The sequence below is a fragment of the Bos javanicus genome, chromosome 9 (genome assembly GCF_032452875.1).
Source record: "Bos javanicus breed banteng chromosome 9, ARS-OSU_banteng_1.0, whole genome shotgun sequence".
Classification (NCBI taxonomy): domain Eukaryota; kingdom Metazoa; phylum Chordata; class Mammalia; order Artiodactyla; family Bovidae; genus Bos; species Bos javanicus.
The window spans coordinates 37,081,804-37,105,512 of record NC_083876.1 but is presented as its reverse complement, the minus strand read 5'-3'; the positions used below and the strand labels follow the sequence as shown (position 1 = coordinate 37,105,512).

Genomic DNA, 23,709 nt, shown 5'->3' with positions numbered 1-23,709 from the left:
AAGAATCTCCCTGCAATACAGGAGACCAGGGTTCTATGCCTGGATCGGGAAGATTCCCTGGAGAATGAAGTGTCAGCTGACTCCAGTACTCTTGTCTGGAGATTTTCATGGACAGAGGCGCTGGGCAGGCTACAGTCCATGGGATCACAAAGAGTAGGACACGACTAAGTGACTAACTTTCATTTTAAGGAGGGAACAGTAACTTCTTCAGGTCAATTGTATAGTTTTAGTGTAAAAGCTTGATTTTCTAGGAAGTTTTTATGAGCACCAAAACCAGTATCTTATATTTAAGAGGCACTTGTTCTCGGTAACTTTTTGGAAACTAACTCAGACGAAAATACGTAGCCATGAAGAATCCTATCACTGTTTAATTTGCTAATGATTTCAATGGGAAAGGTAGTTTTTCTGTTAGTTGTCTTGATCCTTAATTTGCCTGGTTGAGTTACTCCTTCTCAGTGAGTAAACCCACATTTCTCAAAGTGGTTTCACTCCCCTAAAAAATGACCTCAGAGAAAAGCACAGTGTGTGTGAGCTATTTCCCCTGACTGGGGGTTATAGAATATATTGGTTTATTAGTCTTGCAAATTGTGCTGCTGCTGCTGCTGCTGCTGCTGCTAAGTCACTTCAGTTGTGTGCGACCCCATAGATGGCAGCCCACCAGGCTCCCCCGCCCCTGGGAGTCTCAAGACAAGAACAATGGAATGGGTTCCCATTTCCTTCTCCAATGAATGAAAGTGAAAAGTGAAAGTGAAGTCACTCAGTCGTGTCCGACTGTTAGTGACCCAAGGGACTGTAACCCACCAGGCTCCTCCGTCCATGCATGGGATTTTCCAGGCAAGAGTACTGGAGTGGGGTGCCATTGCCTTCTCCGTTGCAAATTCTAAGAGTTCCTAAATGTGATTTGCTTTTTGTAACAGTACCTCCCAAACTTATGAAGCCATAAAACTCTGAAAAACTGGTTTCTGGTTGGCATCTGGCCAGACTGATACTTCTCAGAACACATTTTGGAAAGTGCTGGGTTAAATATTTTGCCTTACCAAAATAAGAGAGACAGTTTTGTTTTGTTTTTTTCCTACATGAAGTATAACTGAAATAAACAGTCATATTTTCATCCTAGAGTCATTTGCCATTGTCTAACCGCGGGTTTCTCACTCATATTTCTAAAGCTCTGGTCTTAGATACTCTAACTATACATCATTTCTTTTAATCCATTTTGGAGGGATGCATGTTAAAAAATGTGACTGAGGATTCTAGTTGCCATCTGGAACTGAGAAGGGAGATATACAACTTATGTCTCCACATACACACATTCTGCCCTGTTCCAACTTTTCCTCTTCTTCTTTATTTTAGGTTTTCTATTGAATCTGTAATTATACTGAACCTTTTGCAAAGGTAGTTGATGTCCTGATCGTAGGTCAACAAGGTATAAGCTGGACTAACTCTTCCCCAACAATCAACAGAATTTCTCTTTTTTTTTTTTTTAACAGAATTTCTGATGAGATGATTGAAGCTACACTGTATTCAACATTTAAGGTACAGAACAGATGATTTTAAAAAAGAAAAAAAACATACAAAAAAAAACCAACAACTCTTCTACATAGAACCTGCACAGGAGGAATTCTGAATTGAGGCACACACACACAAAATCAATCAACAGCAAAAACTGCAGACTTAAAGGTATTCTCTTCATTAATGTATTCTGACACAGTAGTAATTTCTGGTTACATAAAGCACAAGACAGAAAACAGAAAAGACTTTGGTTTGAGTGTCTTAAAAATACAAAAGAAATAATACAAACTCTTTCCCTTCTGAAGGAAACCTGGAGCTGACTAAGGCTTTCAGGGTACAGTCCTAGAAGCCATGTGACACGTCACTGTGCTGTATCACCAGCATCAAACCATGGTCAGAAAACAGTGGGTCCTGCCCTTGCAATGTGAAGACCTATTACCCTCTGGTTTCCTTGAATTCTTAACACTCTCCATTAATTACGACCCAAATGTTCCTCTGGCTCACTGTATCATGGATGCAGCTGTGGTCAGGTTAGGAGATAAAAGTAATAAGCCAAACCTGACCCACCTCCACACACAGGGTGATGATGTCCCTGCAACATCTCCTCCAAATATTTCTGGGGGTTCCAGAAGCCATCTCAGATATGCCACTCAAATGGACTATAGGCCCCAGGGCATTCCTTCCTAATGCTCCTCTATCCCTTACCAACATGCCAGGCCTCCACCGTTGCTGACAGCACCTTCAATGCTCCTGGAAAGAGGCCCTGATGCCCCTGGCACTGCCAGCTGCATATGCCAGAGCGTGCTACACTCCCCACAGACATGGGAGACCATTCTACCCCCACACCATGCCACACAGAGTCACTGCAAACCCTGTTACCCCTCCCTCTCACGAGCTCGCTGAGACCTTCCAGCTTCTTCAGTTTTGCCTCAGCCCCTCAGTCTGTGTACCCTGTACAGCAGGTAAGTTCAGGGAAATTTCCACCACACAAAGGCTCTAGCACTAACACTGTCACCCACCCCTGAAGCTAAATAAACCTACAGGCAAATCAAACTGGGCACATTGATTCCCCAAACTCATCAGATAAATTCAGTTTAAATCCAGTTAAGTCTCAGTTTCCTTGAGTTTCCTCAGGCCAGATCCTCTGACTATATACAGTTACAAACACAATGGCTAAAGCCAAATTGCCCACTTTCCTTGGGCCGCAGATGGCCAATGGGGGCATTCATTCCCTTGCTGCTCCACTTTAAGCCTGACCTCGGCACTTATATTAACTCTGCTTCACTGAAAATGTTTGGAGAACTATGTTATACGGTGTTCTCTGCCCCAGGTAGGACCTTCTTTCAGAGACGAATTTTTCCTTTATTAGAGGGCTCCGACAGACCTGGGTCTCACCCGTAATGGAACTTAGAAAACTTGGGAGTGCATTCAGAAAAATGTTAAAGGATGATTAAATATTTAAAGCACGAAGAATACTGAAAGAAGGCAAAAGACCCTGGGTTCACTGACAGCATCCCACAAAAGAAAGAATCTGGATTTTATAGTCAGAGACCTACATGTAAATTCCAGTTTTTTCTTAATAACTGTGCCCATGAACATTTGCTTATCTTCTTTGAACCCCAGTTTCTGCAATAGAAATTATGTGTACCTTATGACTGACTACATTGTCTAACAGTTAACAAAAACATTAGAAACATAATGGGAATGAATAAATGTGTAAAATAGAAGTCCCATTTCTTTTCACTCACAAAGGATAAGGAAATTTGGGAACTACAACACCCTTCATTATAGAAATAATACAAAGAGTGCCACCCTGCCTGAAACATAAGCCTGCCACCATGCAGGAACCCTTGAACCAAAAATCTCTTAGGATTTTGAAATATAGAAATATTAAGACTGGTCACATCAGCTGTCCTCTATCAAACAGTTCCTTCTCTTTATCGTTCACTTGTTTCTGACGGGAACTCATGTTTTTCATGGATTGGAGCTATATAATGATCCTGCACTTTAACAATTACATATACCAATTTAAAACTAGCAAGCAAAGTCAATTTAAGACGAGCAAGATTTAAATTACCAAGGATTTCTTTCTGTATTCTGAAGTCTACATTATTTTTACTACTATAGGATAGAGGAAGAAAGAAAAAACGTACACACATACATTTGTAGTCAGACTCAGTTCAGTTCAGTCACTCAGTCGTGTCTGACTCTTTGCAACCCTGTGGACTGCAGCACGTCAGGCTTTCCTGTCCATCACCAACTCCTGGAGCCTGCTCAAACTCATGTCCATCAAGTCAGTCATGCTATCCAACCATCTCATCCTGTCATCCCCTTCTCCTCCTGCCATCCCCTTCTCCTCCTGCCTTCAATCTTTCCCAGCATCAGGGTCTTTTCCGATGAGTCAGTTCTTCGCATCAGGTGCCAAAGTATTGGAGTTTCAGCTTCAGCATCAGTCCTTCCAATGAATAGTCAGGACTAATTTCCTTTAGGATGGACTGGTTTGATCTCCTTGCAGTCCAAGGGACTCTCGAGAGTTTTCTCCAACACCACAGTTCAAAATAATCAATTCTTTGGAGCTCAGCTTTCTTTATGGTCCAAGTCTCCCATCCATACATGACTACTGGAAAACCATAGCTTTGACTAGACAGACCTTTGCTGGTAAAGTAATGTCTCTGCTTTGTAATATGCTGTCTAGGATGGTCATAAGTTTTCTTCCAAGGACCAAGCATCTTTTAATTTCATGGCTGCAGTCATCATCTGCAGTGATTTTGGAGCCCCCCAAAATAAAATCTGTCACTGTTTCCATTGTTTCTCCATCTATTTGCCATGAAGTGATGGGACCAGATGCCATGATCTTAGTTTTCTGAATGTTGAGTTTTAAGCCAACTTTTTCACTCTCCTCTTTCACTTTCATCAAGAGGCTCTTTAGCTCTTCTATGCTTTCTGCCATAAAGGTGGTATCATCTGCATATCTGAGGTTATTGATATTTCTCCCGGCAATCTTTATTCCAGCTTGTGCTTCATCCAGCCCGGCATTTTACATGTTGTACTCTGCATATAAGTTAAATAAGAAGGGTGACAATATACAGCCTTGATGTACTCCTTTCCTGATTTGGAACCAGTCTGTTGTTCCATGTCCAATTCTAACTGTTGTTTCTTTACCTGCATACAGATTTCTCAGGAGGTAGATAAGGTGGTCTGGTATTCTCATCTCTTTAAGAATTTTCCAGTTTGTTGCGATCCACACAGTCAAAGGCTTTGGCATAGTCAGTAAAACAGAAGTAGATGTTTTTCTGGAACTCTCTATTAACATTAATAGTCATATTAGTAGTCATGCTAAAATAGGAAGACAGTCCCACTGTAGTTAATCAATATTTTTCTTGAGCTTCTGTTTAAAGTAAATAGACAGCAATGGCTTTGCTGTGCCAAGAGATTTTTAATCTTCAAGCACACTATGTATGTGAAGGACCTCACAAAGGGAAAGAAAAGTCACATAAAGATGAAACAGTATACTTGTTATGCAAATTAAGCTATTGCTTGGAATAGCTCCAGGAAGCAGTAAAATAGGAATATCATTGCATTATATCAAACGAATAATACTGGAAACTAACAAGCAGTACTGAGCTGTGGTAAGAGTTGATAGGATACATCTCAGTAGTTGCCTTAAAAGGCGCCCTGTCTGCTCTGGGATCAGGTTAGTTATACATCAGGTAAAGGCCTCAGGTCCTTCTCCCCACTTACCCTGGGAGAATTCACTGAAGTGACATGCCAGGACAAACATAAACACTGAATGCTCTCCTATACACGCAGCTCTGTACACTAACCACTTAAAACCAGGGATCATAAAAGAGATGTCTAAGCCAGGGTGACTATGCCAGGTATAAACAAACATAGCTTAAGATATAAATGGTCTTGACTCAATGGTAAGTCCTAGGTTTTCTAAAGTTTTCTCCTACATAAAGGGGCATTTCATGAGACTAATCAGTTTCAGACATAAGTTTTAAGGAAGAAGTGAGCTTTTATTTCCCCCCCTAAAGGTCTTCAAAGCTTTTACGGTTATGTTATAAATTTGGAAATTGAAAGAGTTCACAATCCATAAAATGTTCATGGCATTTCCAGAAACACTTTTTAAATTGCCACAGTATAAGCTGAATACGTATTTATGCATTTCTCAATGGATTATTCTCTCTTGTTAACTAGAATGGGGAAAGGCAATAAAATATGCAGCTGCCTATGAAGTCTTTCTGATAAAGAAGTCAGTTATAAAAGCTACTCAACCCATAAATGTCTTATGCAGGGATGACCCTAGAAATTCTTGACCTAGTAGTCTTTGATAAAAAATTACCTATTGAAGAAGTGTAAATGAATGAAGGCTGAAATACGTCAAATTTGCCTAAATAATCAAATGGCAGGTTTTCATCATCTTTTTCAGAGAAGAGCTTATATTAACCAAGTTACTTTGTCCTGCATTTACTTTGTATTTTCTCAAGTCACAGGGATTTTCCTTTTAAAAAATAGATCATATTAGAGCAATAAAGTCCTAAAGAGCATGAAGGCAAAGTCCATACAAGACTAACAATGTTCTGTAATGATTCGAAAGAGCCTGTGCAACTTGGAAAGGAAGCTCTTGAGGGCCAGTCAGCTTACAGAAGAGCTGTGGAGAACAGCGCATAGCACATTGCAAAAGCTTGTTTGATAAACCAGAGCCAGTCAGGATCTCATCCACAATTATGTACCCACAGTTATGTACATTTATGTGCAAAGTGATCTTGCGTGTTACCAAGAGCACAGCACGAGCCTGTCTGGTCTGACTCTCTGCAACCCCATGGACTGTAGCTCATCAGGCTCCTCTCTCCTTGGAATTTTCCTGGCAAGAGTACCAGAGTGGATTGACATTTCCTCCTCTAGGAGATCTTTGTGACCCAGGGATCAAAACTGTGTCTCATGTGTCTCCTGCATTGGCAGGTGGATTCTTTACCACTGAGCCACCTGGAGAGCCCTGAAAGTTACCAGATAAACCTACAATTACCATGAAACAATTGGTTTCAAATTTCTCTCCTTCCAAGATTTTCATTAGAGCCACTGAACTTAAAAGAAAATAAATGTATGTTGATTTCTCTTTCTTTCTGAGTTGATAAAAGGTAAAGAAAGGCAGGGTATGTGAGAAAAATAATAAAGGAATTATATGATCTCTATTTGGAAAATAAGTTCTAAAAAGCAAAGAGATAAATATGTCTGCAGAAAGACAAATACTCATTTTTTTCTTCTAAAAATCTTAATATTTAAGAATGTAAAAACACTCTATCCATTAGTTCATTATTTTAAAATTTAATTGACATATTGGTTATGTTAACTGTTACTAATTGAATGTGATTCAACTTCAGATCTTGCAACAAGTTGCAAAAAAAACCCTGGTGAATATTTAATTCCAGTGTATTGAGAAAACTATTTTCTGCAGCCTCACTGAATCCCCTATGGTTTTACATAGCTTGGGAAAATGTGGATGAAGACTTAATAATTTTTACTCATAGTTATTTCTCTTTGCTTTTTGAATCATCACTGTTCACATACATTGTAACAATTTGTAGTATTTAAGTCTTTTCCTTAAATAAGTATCTCATATTCCTTGTGCATATGTCACCTTCCCAAATATATTTCAAGCTTTTAGATATCAGAGAGAGAGTCCTGGTATGTCCCAAATGACATAGATATGAGTGCCCTCTGAAGGTCAAGGCCTCATACTGTGTGTGTGTGTGTGTGTGTGTGTGTGTGCACGCGCGTGCGCACATATGCATGTGCATGTGTGTGTAGATCAGAGAAACTCAATGCACCAAAGCCATTTCCCTTTATCCAGAGGTCCAAGAACAAAATCAGCCTTCCAAAACACCCTCAGTTTCGTCTAAACCAGTAAGAATGGTGAGCCCAGTAAAATAACTCCTGAGAAGCTCAGGACATGAACTTTAAACTTCCTGTTTCCTTTTCTACTCCTAATGTGTCACTTCTGATTTCACTGATCAAACTATGATGCTAACAAAAGTGGGAATAGAAGGGGCTGCTCAGACCTCGCAGCAACAGCATGTAGCTCACCTCCCACACACTCTGATGTCTTGAGGAGGGGTGAGACAGGTAAGGGAAGCAAGGCCACGTTTTATGCCTTTCTTGTCTTCTCTCACCACCCTCACTGATTTCCATATCAAAAGGGTCATCATACACTTCTCACTAAAGGCAGAGTTCAGGAATGGAGCTAGAAATATGGATGGATTCACTTATTCAGTCGTCATTTATTTATGGAGCACTACTATGTCCTAAGGTCTTCATAGGTGGCTCTAGTGATAAAGAATTTGCCTGCCAATGCAGGAAACATAAGAGATGGTGATTTGATCCCTGGGTCAGGTAGTTTCCCTGGAGGAGGGCATGGCACCCCCTCCAGTGGATAGCATCATTGACTCAATGGACATGAATTTGAGCAAATCCTGGGAGACAGTGAAAGAAAGGGAAGCCTGGCTGTCTACAGTCTTTGGAGTCACAAAAAGTTGGACGCAACTTGGCAACTGAACAATTATGACCTAGGTGCTGTTCTAGGACTAACTTCAATGAAGAACAAAACAGGCACGTTTCCTGCTCATATAGGCCTTCCACATGAGGGACACAGCTGAAAATAATAAGTAAGCACATAAAAAATGCACAAATAGTAATGTTTACTAGTGATAAATGCTCCAAGTAAAACAAAGCAGGATGATGTAATAGAGATAAGAGGTATCAGGGGTGGATGCTAATTTAGGCAGGATGGTCAGTTAAGAGCACACTAAAAAATAGACATTTGGGCTGACAGCAGACTGATATGAAGGAGCCAGCCCCCTGAGGTTCATGAAGCAGAGAATCTGCTGCTAAAGAAAACAAGTGAATGGCGGAGTGCTATGTTCACAACCAGAGATGGCCTGTGTGAATAAAGGACAGTGAGTGATGGGTGGACTAGCTCAAGAGGAAGTCAAAGAACTAAGACTGCCAGGGCACACAGCAAGACATGCCAGAGCACACCTCCAGGACAAATTTCATATTTTATTCTAAATGCAACAGGAATCCAGGGCACACCAAAGTGACCTACTTAGGTCTAACTTCTCAAAAGATCACTCTGGCTGCTACATGGAGAATGGTTTGGGCTGAGCATAGAAACTGAAACATGCTGTCATAGTAGTCTTCAATTTGGCTTGAATTAAAGTGGTCATAAGAAGGGAAGACGAGTGGGTGGTTTCAGGATAAGTTTTGCTGATGTGCTGAAGAATCAGAGGTCAGGCTGTAAACGGCAAAAAGAATCAAGGATAGTTTGGGGGGTTTGGGTTGAATGACTGCTGCTATTGCTAACTCACTTCAGTCGTGTCCGACTCTGTGCGACCCCATAGACTGCAGCCCACCAGGCTCCCCGTCCCTGGGATTCTCAAGGCAAGAACACTGGAGTGGGTTGCCATTTCCTTCTCCAATGCATGAAACTGAAAAGTCAAAGTGAAGTCGCTCAGTCGTGTCCGACTCTTAGCAACCCCACGGACTGCAGCCTACCAGGTTCCTCCATCCATGGGATTTTCCAGGCAAGAGTACTGGAGTGGGATGCCATTGCCTTCTCCAGGGTTGAATGACTAGGTGGAGAGTTATGCCAACTACTGAAATGGAGACACAGCCAATTCGGAAGAAGCTGAGGTAGAAAGCAAGAGCTCTGTTTAGAGCGTCAAGTCTGAGATGATAATTATACTTCTGAGTGAAAATTTCAGGTAATTGGGCAAGCTAGTTCAGAGACTAACAGGCATGAGTGGTTTCAGTGGTCTGAGTTTTAGTCTTTGGAACAGTAGTTCTGGAGGGGAGAGAAATAAATGACCATGTTCCCTTCCTTGAGGAGTCATCAGAGGATAGGAGAGACAGTCATGTTCACAGCTGAATGTATTACAGGTGAGATATTTGGTAATGGCTGTAACAGGCCCCAAGAAAACACTTCAGGAGCATTAAAAGGGAGCGACTAATTCTGCTGTATGTCACCTTTGATAGCCTACTGCTTAAGTGACTCTGCTCTTCTGGAAAATTTCTCTACCTTCCCACTCAGTCCCTGTGTGTCAGAGTCTAACTCTTCTAGGCCCATCATTTTTTAAAGCTTCTAAGGGAAAGTGCAATGATGTTTTCATGACTAATTCCTTAATGTTATCAACATTTTACCAAGATAAATATTGTCTGTGAAGGTGTTGTTAGATTGAGCTGCTTCTGTGGACTTTCAGGTTTCATATTTTAGGGGTTTCAAATGTTTTTACAGGTCATATACTAGAGCATGGCCTTAAATCAATTTTAGCACATTTCTGCGTGACATTTATACTATTCTGTTTCACACACACACACCATCCAGGACTGTGGATGGTATTTCTTTGTAAAGAGTAAGCCCAAAAGAACGTGAAAACAAAGAAGTATAGATTCCAGTCAAATTTTTTTTAGAGAAATGTAATCTTTATCAATAGAAAAACCACTTACCTGAAACACTCTGCACCACTTCGAATCTCCTTGCAGACCCCACGTCCTGTGCTTCTCAAGCCCCCTGCCTCCTTCTCAGAATCATTTCCCCATAGAATATCAGACCCAGACCCAGAAAGAACCTTAGAAATCATCCAAGTTGGCCACCATGTCCACACTTCTCTTACACAGACAACAAATCTGAGCCCCAGGAAGCTTGGTGATGTGTGCATGGTCACATCAGTGGGATAAGAATTCTTCGAGATCCTAGTCATAGACCACTCAAATAAATCTGCAATCCTTCCATCAATCAATAGTTTACTTTCCTTTATAGAGCTGATGTACAGGTAGAGAAAATTTTATTAAACAACAATCTATAGCTAACCTGAGATACAGATTCCTTCCCTCCAACCCTCACCAGATTAATTGAATTATTGCTTGATTATTATTGGAGAGAGAGATCAAGATGGTAAAAAGAAGAATGGTATTTGAGTCTGTATAACTCCCAGTCAAAGCAAGTAGATATAGTAATGGGTTAACATCCTAAAAAATCAGGGAAACCACAAATCAAAAACACAATAGATTCACAAAAACCTAAACCAAGAGAACTCAAGTATAATACTTAATTATTATTAATATTATGAAAGCATTATTTATGATTGCAAATATATCACTAAGTGGTGACATTTGACATTGGAACAGTTTAGGGGCAGGGGACCTTCTTCAGATGGTTTCAAGCACATATTTACGTTCACTGCATATGTTCAAGATCACAGCAGCTGAAGAGAAAGCAAGGAGTATTCCTTAGCTCCCTTCACTCTCCCTGCAGAAGGAAGGACTCGTATAAGGTTTGTCTCTGGTCCCATTCTGCATCCCCCCATGATTTTCTGTTGGCTGCTCAGGACAGAGTTTCCTAGTCCAGTCTGTGCTCCTCAGTGATGATGACAGTCACTACCTCAGGGGTGGGGCTGATCTTACCAGGGGCTGGCCCTATTTCCCATCCCTACATGACTCATCCCACAAAGTACCAAGGATGCAGAGAATCCTGGCTGCCCCTGCCCCAGGACCAGACCCAGGCATATCCAGGAGATTGCCAGACTGTTCACCACTTCACTCAGCCTAACTTTCCCCATTTCTGTAGCACCCCTTCAGCTTTCAGTTCAGTTCAGTTGCTCAGTCATGTCCAACTCTTTGTGATCCCATGGACTGCAGCACGCCAGGCTTCCCTGTCCATCACCAACTCTCCCAGCCTACTCAACCTCATATCCATCGAGTCAGTGATACCATCCAACCATCTCATCCTCCGTCATCTCTTTCTCCTCCCGCCTTCAATCTTTCCCAGCATCAGGCTCTTCGCATCATGTGGCCAAAGTACTGGAGTTTCAGCTTCCGCATCAGTCCTTTCAATGAATATTCAAAACTGATTTTCTTTAGGACGGACTGGTTGGATCTCCTTGCAGTCCAAGGGACTCTCAAGATTATTCTCCAACACCAAGTTCAAAAGTGTCAATTATTCGGTGCTCAGTTCAGTTCAGTTCAGTCACTCAGTCATGTCGACTCTTTGTGACCCCATGAATTGCAGCACGCTAGGCCTCCCTGTCCATCACCAACTCCTGGAGTTCACTCAGACTCACGTCCATCGAGTCAGTGATGCCATCCAGCCATCTCATCCTCTGTCGTCCCCTTCTCCTCTTGCCCCCAGTCCCTCCCAGCATCAGTCTTTTCCAGTGAGTCAACTCTTTGCATGAGGTGGCCAAAGTACTGGAGTTTCAGCTTTAGCATCATTCCTTACAAAGAAATTCCAGGGCTGATCTCCTTCAGAATGGACTGGTTGGATCTCCTTGCAGTCCAAGGGACTCTCAAGAGTCTTCTCCAACACCACAGTTCAAAAGCATCAATTCTTCGGCACTCAGCCTTCTTCACAGTCCAACTCTCACGTCCATACATGACCACAGGAAAAACCATAGCCTTGACTAGACGGACCTTTGTTGGCTAAGTAATGTCTCTGCTTTTGAATATGCTATCTAGGTTGGTCATAACTTTCCTTCCAAGAAGTAAGTGTCTTTTAATTTCATGGCTGCAGTCACCATCTGCAGTGATTTTGGAGCCCAGAAAAATAAAGTCTGACATTGTTTCCACTGTTTCCCCATCTATTTCCCATGAAGTGATGGGACCAGATGCCATGATCTTCGTTTTCTGAATGTTGAGCTTTAAGCCAACTTTTTCACTCTCCTCTTTCACCTTCATCAAGAGGCTTTTTAGTTCTTCTTCACTTTCTGCCATAAGGGTGGTGTCATCTGCATATCTGAGGCTATTGATATTTCTCCCGGCAATCTTGATTCCAGCTTGTGTTTCTTCCAGCCCAGCGTTTCTCATGATGTACTCTGCATAGAAGTTAAATAAGCAGGGTGACAATATACAGCCTTGACATACTCCTTTTCCTATTTGGAACCAGTCTGTTGTTCCATGTCCAGTTCTAACTGTTGCTTCCTGACCTGCATACAAATTTCTCAAGAGGCAGGTCAGGTGGTCTGGTATTCCCATCTCTTTCAGAATTTTCCACAGTTTATTGTGATCCACACAGTCAAAGGCTTTGGCATAGTCAATAAAGCAGAAATAGATGTTTTCTGGAACTCTCTTGCTTTTTCCATGATCCAGCGGATGTTGGCAATTTGATCTCTGGTTCCTCTGCCTTTTCTAAATCCAGCTTGAACATCAGGAAGTTCATGGTTCACATATTGCTGAAGCCTGGCTTGGAGAATTTTGAGCATTACTTTACTAGCGTGTGAGGTGAGTGCAATTGTGCAGTAGTTTGAGCATTCTTTGACATTGCCTTTCTTTGGGATTGGAATGAAAACTCACGTTTTCCAGTCTTGTGGCCACTGCTGAGTTTTCCAAATTTGCTGGCATATTGAGTACAGCACTTTCACAGCATCACCTTTCGATTTGGAATAGCTCCACTGGAATTCCGTCACCTCCACTAGCTTTGTTCATAGTGATGCTTTCTAAGGCCCACTTGACTTCACATTCCAGGATGTCTGGCTCTAGGTCAGTGATCATACCATTGTGATTATCTGGGTCGTGAAGATCTTTTTTGTACAGTTCTTCTGTGTATTCTTGCCACCTCTTCTTAATATCTTCTGCATCTGTTAGGTCCTTACCATTTCTGTCCTTTATCGAGCCCATCTCTCAGCTTTCTTTATAGTCCAACTGTCACACCCATACATGACTATTGGAAAAACCATAGCTTTGGCTAGATCGATCTTTGTTGGTAAAGTAATGTCTCTGCTTTTTAATATGCCTTCAGCTTAGGAAAAAGAAAATGACAACAGTAATTTTGACAATCTTGTACTCCCCCACTAGAAGTGCCCCCTGACCTTCTTTCTTATCATCTCTTGGGGACAGCGATGCTGTCACTCACTGGTGAGCTTGGCCCCAAGACTGTGCTTCTTCAGAGACTTCTCCAAGGGAGTCCAATGAAAATCCAATCCAACGGAAGCCACCCCCTGCCCAGCCTCATCTTGTGGAGGGACATGGGCCCTGTTGCTTGGGAGCTCAGGGGTAATGTGTAGTTCTAAAAGACAAATATGGAGGACTGTTTCCTTAACCTCTACCAGAACAGGCCTCCACTCGCCACTTATTTCTGAGAGTCTGGTAGCCAGCTCACAGAACAGAGGCATCTGCTCCCATTTAAAAAAGTTAGAGCATATTAGATTCAGCTTTGAAACAAGAAGAAAAAAAACTTTACATTTGGAGAAAAGCCCTTGTTTAATCACATCAAGTCTGTGTCACAAGCTGAAAAATGCCAGGAAATTCCAAGCTAAAGGCAGATACTTCATCTGTAACTCATGCCATGGGGCTTATTTTTATTCTTTCACATGCCTGCAAATAGAAGATGAAGCATCTGAAAAACTCTGAGTTGTGTGTGTTTTGTTTTCTGAGTTTCTTTTTTTTTTATTTTTTTTTTGGTCTTGTCAGTTCATGTCATAACCTTGGCATTACTCTGCTTTTTTTTTTTTTAATTTAATAAGAATATGAGATTATACTGATCCTGTTCTCCTATTTCTTGTTAGTGCTGAACAAGCAGTTTTGGCACTTGCAACTCAAATTACTGCCATGTTGCTCTGTGCCTCAGTATGTTTGGCTATGAACTCAAGTGTCTTGACCTGCCATCTATCTTTAAGGCCTGAGAAAGAAATTATTTTAGCATTCTTGCTCTTAGCTCATATATAAAACCCTGTGATCTATGACATGTCTGCAGCCCCAAAGTTAGCACGAAACTATGAAGAACAAAAGGAATGAAGTAGATGGGATGGAGTGGGGGTGGGAAGAAAAATCAACAAAGACCCAAAGCAGAATAGTATTAAATCTCCTGCGTTGTGCCCAGCTATGGGTTCTGGTTCTTATAAATGGGAAGAAAAATGTGTGTAACTCCAAAAATATGTAAAACTCATTCACTTTTAAACGTAGAAAGTGTTCATTTTTCAATCTGAGTACTCTGAATTTCTGTGTTGCTTTCAAAGTTGTGTGGTACATTATAAAATATGCAGCTTGCCATAGACAGTGATGTTCACCTTTTCAAGGATTTGAAAGCTTGATCACTCCAAATGTCTTAAAATAAAGGAGAAAGAAGGAAACATTAACACCATGCACAGCCTGGTGACACAATCATGATTATGATCATCAGTTAGAATGCCAAGGAACAGTGGTAGGAATACACCGTCAATGAAAGAGAGAATGCTCTGTGATAGCCTACACTTTAAGATCAGCTCTTGACATTCAGTATTTACTGCAGACCAACCAACTGTATGTTTTACTTACAATAAATGTAAACTATGGGGCATGAGCTCAATGAGCATCCAATCTAGTCTCAATACGACAATTCAGGATACAGCATACAGGGTAGCCACCAGCCCTCAAAACTCCACATGCAAGGATTGACCATGGGAGCCCTGCAACCACTCCTTAATGGGTAAATCCATGACTCTAGAGTACTACAGACTTGGGTTTGAATCTCACCTTAACTCATACCTTCAAGAATATTTACCGAGCACCCTCTCTGCATCTGTTTCTGTGGTGGGTACTAGAAACACAGTTCCTTCCCTCGTGGATTATAGGAGAGTTTGTGACACATACACATTAGTAGCCACACAAATGTAAAACTCCAAAATGTTATAAATGTTGAGGAGAACGTATAAGGTGAAAAAGAGAGTTTAGAGGTCCCAGTTTAGACTGGAGAGTCAAGCAAGGCATCATGAAGGCAGAAGTCACAGAAAATGGCATCATTCCTACTAGATGAGCCTGCAGCAAAGGAACGAGCAGAGGCAAAGAACACGGTTTACAGCCAATCCCCCAAAACAAGTGCATCACTGGGAATTCAGATGACTATGTCCACAAATCAACCTGCCTAAAGCTCTATTTCCTCATTAGCAGAGTTGAATATACTAATACCAACTACAGATTTATATTAGAAAACAAGTAACAGCAAACATCTTCATAGAAATGGCAGAATATCCTAGAAAAGTTACTGAGACCATAACCACTGAGGAGCACCACAGACCTAACAGGAGAAAAAAAAACACAAAATATTTACAGCACCATAAGGAGGAAAAAAATCCTATAGAAAAAAGGGAGGTCATGATGTCTGCAGTGGGAGATAATTAATGGTGGACCCCTTAAGTGTCAACACTTCTTTTTCTTAAGTTCAGCAATGTATTAGATTTATGAGGTAGTATATTCAAAAATTCATATAACTAAAAACAAACTGGCTTGTTTGTTTTGGATCATTCCATGCCTGAGACTAAATTATGCATTCAAGTGTTAATAAATTCATAATTTTTTTTGTTTGGCAGTTGACAAAATTGACTTAAGGAAATAAAAGAGATATCGACCAAGTATGGACAGGCTTATGCATTTTTTAAGCTAGTTCGTTTCTTAAATCTCCAGGAGGAGAAGAAAGTTCAAGTTATTTATTAATGTGTGCCTTTTACTGTATTGATTGATAGTACATGTGAAAACAAATCCTGAGACTGATTGGAAGTCAAGGATGAAAACAGCAAGAATTTACCTGCATACTATCCAACCCAAAGATAACACAGACTAGGAGAGGAAAGAGAATCTGCTATGAGAATCAAAGCCAGTGGAATTTTCCTCTATCATTGAAATAACTTTAAATGACACCCCATTCCCTTTCAAAATGTCACTTCTGTATTTTTTCCCACGGTTTAAACATAATTTTTCTTTTACATTCTCTACTGAAATACGTTTCTGATGACTTCAAACTTCTGAAAACAATTACAGTGTTGGCCTATTCTTATCTAGATTCAATAGGAAAATGTCATTCTATCAACCACTCCATTCAAAAACTAATAGCTCCCCAAAGGTGATATGTAGTTTAAGATTCATTAGAATTCACATTTCTCTTAGAAAAAAAAAAAAAAGACTATTTATTTGCCTTCCCCCTCCTAGGGGGAAAAAAAAAATCATGGCTATTAACTTCCCTTTCATTTTGTTATCTCATATATTGTTCAAACATCTCTCCTCAAAAATATGTCTTTGCAATTCATTTTGTTCTGCTTTCTTCGATGAGCTTGATAGAAGTCAAAGAACCCAGCATGATTTCTCTGTTTGCATATGAATTGCAGAGATCATGCACATGCCTTGCAAATCTTACAATAATATAGAAAATATTTCCTGGTATCTGTCACTAGCTATTCTTTTCAGCACTCTGAGGCTTTCTTTTAATAAGCAATGGCAGATATTTTGTCCTGCATTATAACTCCTAATATGGAGGGAGGAAAAACACCACAAAACTTTTAAATCCCAGAAATGCACCATCTTCCTTAATCCAAATATCATCCCTAGAGTTGCTTTCACCCTTGCATTATCTATAGCTTAACAGAAAACCACATCCTTTCTCTTAAACTGGAGTTTATATAAAGCATTTTTCCAGATGCTGACATATAATATGCACGTGAAATAATAGTTCCCTTCTCTTCATTCTTTTCACATATCTTACTGCATCTTTGATACTTGATTGTTGTACAACTGATTTAAATTGTAGTTTAATAAAAGTATATGTTCTTTTCTGGTTTTTTAAAAAAAATCTGTTACAGATCTTTGAATTTGACCTGCAGGTTTGAATTAATCCTTCATTTCAGTTCTCTCATATTCATCATGTCTAAACTTAGTTTAGCTGTGGCTGCGCGGGCACAGGAGGACCTAGAGGAGCATTCCCACCTTGAAGGTCAGGAAGGGCGGTGGTGAGGAGATACCCCTCGTCCAAGGTAAGGAGCATTGGCTGCGCTTTGCTGGAGCAGCCGTGAAGAGATACCCACGCCCAAGGTAAGAGAAACTCAAGTAAGACGGTAGGTGTTACAAGAGGGCATCAGAGGGCAGACACACTGAAACCATACTCACAGAAAACTAGTCAATCTAATCACACTAGGACCACAGCCTTGTCTAACTCAATGAAACTAAGCCATGCCTATGGGGCAACCCAAGACGGGCAGGTCATGGTGGAGAGATCTGACAGAATGTGGTCCACTGGAGAAGGGAATGGCAAACCACTTCAGTATTCTTGCCTTGAGAACCCCAAAAACAGTATGAAAAGGCAAGGTGATAGGATACTGAAAGAGAAACTCCCCAGGTCAGTAGGTGCCCAATATGCTACTGGAGATCAGTGGAGAAATAACTCCAGAAAGAATGAAGGGATGGAGCCAAAGCAAACACAATACCGAGCTGTGGATGTGACTTGTGATAGAAGCAAGGTCCGATGCTGTAAAGAGCAATATTGCATAGGAACCTGGAATGTCAGGTCCATGAATCAAGGCAAATTGGAAGTGGTCAAACAAGAGATGGCAAGAGTGAATGTCGACATTCTAGGAATCAGCGAACTCAAATGGACTGGAATGGGTGAATTTAACTCAGATGACCATTATATCTACTACTGCGGGCAGGAATCCCTTAGAAGAAATGGAGTAGCCATCATGGTCAACAAAAGAGTCCGAAATGCAGTACTTGGATGCAATCTCAAAAAACGATAGAATGATCTCTGTTCGTTTCCAAGCAAACCATTCAATACCACAGTAATCTAAGTCTATGCCCCAACCAGTAACGCTGAAGAAGCTGAAGTTGAATGGTTCTATGAAGACCTACAAGACCTTTTAGAACTAACACCCAAAAAAGATGTCCTTTTCATTATAGGGGACTGGAATGCAAAAGTAGGAAGTCAAGAAACACCTGGAGTAACAGGCAAATTTGGCCTTGGAGTACAGAATGAAGCAGGGCAAAGACTAATAGAGTTTTGCCAAGAAAATGCACTGGTCATAACAAACACCCTCTTCCAACAACACAAGAGAAGACTCTATACATGGATATCACCAGATGGTCAACACTGAAATCAAATTGATTATATTCTTTGCAGCCAAAGATGGAGAAGCTCTATACAGTCAGCAAAACAAGACCAGGAGCTGACTGTGGCTCAGATCATGAACTCCTTATGGCCAAATTCAGACTTAAATTGAAGAAAGTAGGGAAAACCAGTAGACCATTCAGGTATGACCTAAATCAAATCCCTTATGATTATACAGTGGAAGTGAGAAATAGATTTAAGGGCCTAGATCTGATAGATAGAGTGCCTGATGAGCTATGGAATGAGGTTCGTGGCATTGTACAGGAGACAGGGATCAAGACCATCCCCATGGAAAAGAAATGCAAAAAAGCAAAATGGCTGTCTGGGGAGGCCTTACAAATAGTTGTGAAAAGAAGAGAAGCGAAAAGCAAAGAAGAAAAGGAAAGATATAAACATCTGAATGCAGAGTTCCAAAGAATGGCAAGAAGAGATAAGAAAGCCTTCTTCAGCGATCAATGCAAAGAAATAGAGGAAAACAACAGAATGGGAAAGACTAGAGATCTCTTCAAGGAAATCAGAGATACCAAAGTAACATTTCATGCAAAGATGGGTTCGAAAAAGGACAGAAATGGTATGGACCTAAGAGAAGCAGAAGATATGAAGAAGAGGTGGCAAGAATACACAGAAGAACTGTACAAAAAGATCTTCACGACCCAGACAACCATGATGGTGTGATCACTGACCCAGAGCCAGACATCCTGGAATGTGAAGTCAAGTGGGCCTTAGAAAGCATCACTACGAAAAAAGCTAGTGGAGGTGATAGAATTCCAGTTGAGCTATTCCAAATCCTGAAAGGTGATGCTGTGAAAGTGCTGCACTCAATATGCCAGCAAATTTGGAAAACTCAGCAGAAGCCACAAGACTGGAAAAGGTCAGTTTTCATTCCAATCCCAAAGAAAAGCAATGCCAAAGAATGCTCAAACTACCGCACAACTGCACTCATCTCACACGCTAGTAAAGTAATGCTTAAAATTCTCCAAGCCAGGCTTCAGCAATATGTGAACCGTGAACTTCCTGATGTTCAAGCTGGATTTATAAAAGGCAGAGGAACCAGAGATCAAATTGCCAACATCCGCTGGATCATGGAAAAAGCAAGAGAATTCCAGAAAAACATCTATTTCTGCTTTATTGACTATGCCAAACCCTTTGACTGTGTGGATCACAATAAACTGTGGAAAATTCTGAAAGAGATGGGAATACCAGACCACCTGTTCTGCCTCTTGAGAAATTTGTATGCAGGTCAGGAAGCAACAGTTAGAACTGGACATGGAACAACAGACTGGTTCCAAATAGGAAAAGGAGTATGTCAAGGCTGTATATTGTCACCCTGCTTATTTAACTTCTATGCAGAGTACATCATGAGAAACGCTGGGCTGGAAGAAACACAAGCTGGAATCAAGGTTGCCGGGAGAAATATCAATAACCTCAGATATGCAGATGACACCACCCTTATGGTAGAAAGTGAAGAGAAACTAAAAAGCCTCTTGATGAAGGTGAAAGAGGAGAGTGAAAAAATTGGCTTAAAACTCAACATTCAGAAAACGAAGATCATGGCATCTGGTCCCATCACTTCATGGGAAATAGATGGGGAAACAGTAGAAACAGTGTCAGACTTTATTTTTCTGGGCTCCAAAATCATTGTAGATGGTGACTGCAGCCATGAAATTAAAAGACGCTTACTCCTTGGAAGGAAAGTTATGACCAACCTAGATAGCATATTCAAAAGCAGAGACATTACTTAGCCAACAAAGGTCCACCTAGTCAAGGCTATGGTTTTTCCTGTGGTCATGTATGGATGTGAGAGTTGGACTGTGAAGAAGGCTGAGAGCCGAAGAATTGATGCTTTTGAACTGTGGTGTTGGAGAAGACTCTTGAGAGTCCCTTGGACTGCAAGGAGATCCAACCAGTCCATTCTGAAGGAGATCAGCCCTGGGATTTCTTTGGAAGGAATGATGCTAAAGCTGAAACTCCAGTAGTTTGGCCACCTCATGCAAAGAGTTGACTTATTGGAAAAAACTCTGATGCTGGGAGGGATTGGGGGCAGGAGGAGAAGGGGACGACAGAGGATGAGATGGCTGGATGGCATCACTGACTCGATGGACATGAGTCTGAGTGAACTCTGAGTGAACAGGGAGGCCTGGCGTGCTGCGGTTCATGGGGTCGCAAAGAGTCGGACATGACTGAGCAACTGTTCTGATCTGAAATTTAGTTTTGTTTTTTCTCTCCCTTTTTTTTAATTGACATATACCTCATTTACAATGCTCTGTTAGTTTTGGGTATGCAGCAAAGTGATTCAATTATACATACATACATTTTTTTCAGATTATTTTCCCTTATAGGTATTACAAAATATTGTTCCCTGTCCTTGTTTAAACTGGTTAAACCCATTTTTTTCAATTTACCTTTTGCTCATCTCCTATCTTCTAATTGCCCCAACATTCCCTTGCTTCTCTCTCTCTTAACAAAAATTGTATGCTGGATGAGATTTCAAATCCTGTAACATATCCTCACCATTAAAGAAATGCCTGCTCATCACTGCCTACTTGGGGCCAAGCACTCTGCTAGACTCTGTTGGGTGTAAAATCATACATTGAATACACACTTTACCCTTAAGGATCCGAAGTTTGCTTGCATACAAAGCAAAGGATAAATAATTTAGTCCTCAAGTTGCACTAACACCTGTGAAAAGAACAGAGAAAAATGAGGTAATTTCAGTTGGAACACGCAGGCTTCATAGGCTGGGCCAAATTTTGATATGTAAAGAGGAAGATAGTAATTAGTGTGTGGACCAAATTATGCTCTTCTCAGTGAGGTGCAAAGCAAGACGGTCTCAATATGCATTGTGTTTCATGTCATGTTTGTTAGGTTTGGGGAAGTCAGTTCCTGAAAATTAGGTAACCATGATGCTGCCTAGTTAGGTTTCATTGCAACAGTAGTTGGCATAGCAGGAGCTGAACAAGAGCATAGCAACACTCATGTAAACCCCTTTTTACCACACTTGACATCTTTTTCAGAGCATTCCACATCTATGATCTTATTTAATTCTGCAAAGTACAAAGGCACCAGATTTCATTTTAAACATAAGAATACTGAGTCTCAGAGTAAGAAACTTACCTGGTATTGAAGCCCAGGTTAATCATCAGATAAATCCATTACACCTATAACCTGCCTTCACTCACTCACACTTCGGTTGTTTTTATAAAAAACTTGCTCTCCAGGCATACTATCCAAGTGCCAAGCCGTTTGCCCAACTTGTTTTTTAAGAACCTGGAGCTGGCAGCATCCTGCTGGAGCTCCAGCTGTTTAAGACTGGGTAAGCCCACGAGCCCTCCATCTGTCCACGTGCAATTGTCCACTTGGTGAACTTTTGACTTCAGAGGGCCAAAAGCCCACCCTCAGAGCACACCAACACTGCCATTTTCCAAGCAAGTGTACCTTGAAGGAGCCAGAGCTCAGTTGCGGGTCTACACAGAAGTCTCCTTGCCCACCTTTTTTCTTGTCTCCAGTTACCTTTTGCCAGTCTTGCTCCCTACACCTCAGCTTTATCCCATAAGCATCCTGAGTCCCTGGCCTTTGGAGAGGTAGATGTGAGATGTTTTTTGGTCTCCTAGCTTAGCTGCCTTGTGAATGACTCCTTTATCTGCTATAAACCTCCAGGTTTACCTTGCTGTGCTTGGGGCAAATGAACCAGGTTTGGTAAGCGTATTAGATGTAGAATGATCATGACAATACACGCCTTGTGATGCTGACCGCAGAGCCCTTCTCACTATAGCAAATGCAATACGAAAATTTCCTGCTTCAGAAATTTCACAGCAATGATTTTCTGTGTACATGTTCATAGTAAAGACTAACTGTATTTAAGTTTTTATTTCAAATGTCTAGTTTATATATTATCATTTATATATTACAAGTTCTAAAGATAAGTAGAAAATGTTTTAAAGAACTTCAGGTTCAGCTAACGACCAGTGACTTTAAAGGAACCCCTGTATACTGTTGGGAGGAATGTAAATCGATGTTGCCACTATAGAACACTGTATGAAGTTTCCTTAAAAAAATTAAAAATAGAGCTACCTTATGATCCTACCATCCCACTCCTAGGCATTTATCAGGAGGAAAACATAATCCATAAAGATACACGCACCTCAGTGTCCACAGCAGCACTGTTTACAAAAGCCAAGATATGGAAGCAACCTAAATGTCCATCAACAGATGGATAAAGAAGATGTGGTACATATATACAATACTACTCAGCCATAGAAAAGAATGAAATAATGCCATTTTCAGCAACATGGATGGACCTTTCATACTAAGTGAAGCCAGACAAAGACAAACACACAATATTGACTGTAAGTGGAATCTAAGAAAAATGACGCCAATAAACTTATTTGCAAAACAGAAATTGATCCACAGACACAGAAAACAAACTTATGGTTACCAAAGATGGGGGGAGGGATAGACTAAGAATTTGAGATTAAAACATACAGACTACTAAAAATGAAATAGATAACCAAGATAACCAATAAGTATCCACTATACAGAACAGGGAACTATACTCAATATCTTCTAATAACTTATAATGGAAGAGAATTTAAAAATGAAGATACATATATTTATATAAAATAATCACTTTGCTGTATACCTGAAACTAACACAACATTGCAAATCAACTATATTTCAATAATTTTTTTTATTCCAAAGTGTAAAAAAAAAAGATGTAATTCCACCTTAAAGTCATTTTGAATTCTTTTTCTTAAAAAAGTTTATTGTGGTATAGTTGGCATACAACATTGTTAGTTTCAAGTACCACATAGCTGTTTAATGCTTATGCAGATTAAGAATTGATTGCTATAACAAGTCCAATAACCATGCAAGTTTGTTACAATATTTTGTTTACATTTCCCATGCTGCACATTACATTCCTATGACTTATTTGTAACTGGAGTACCTCTGAATCCCGTTCAGCAATTTGCCAGACCCACCAACTCTCACCTGTCTGGTGACCACTAGCTTGTTTTCTATACTTGAGTCTCTTTCTGTTTTATTTGTTCATTACTTTGTTTTTTAGATTCTATGAAATCATACTGTATTTTACTTTCTGACTTAGTTCACTTAGCATAATACCCTCTAGGTCTACCCACTGTCACAAATGACAAGATTTCCTTCTTTTTCATTGTTGAGTAATATCCTACTATATATATATATATATATATATATATATATATATATTCATGTATATAAATGCAACAGATTTCTGTTTATTGATTTTATATCCTACAACTTACTGAACTCATTTATTAGTTCTA

At 40.4% G+C, this 23,709-nt stretch overlaps 1 protein-coding gene across 9 annotated transcripts in view; it reads right to left on the bottom strand.

The window, feature by feature from the left end:
• Positions 1-23,709, bottom strand: part of LOC133253824 (uncharacterized) — a 175,966-nt gene that overhangs the window by 39,729 nt on the left and 112,528 nt on the right. Inside the window, exon 1 of one of the 9 annotated variants that reach the window (XR_009738458.1) lies at positions 21,014-23,620. The exons of the other annotated variants lie outside the window; for them this stretch is intronic. The gene's annotated coding sequence lies outside the window, so the exon portion shown is untranslated. Of the gene's footprint in view, positions 1-21,013; positions 23,621-23,709 lie in introns of those variants that run through there. 9 annotated transcript variants of the gene reach the window in all.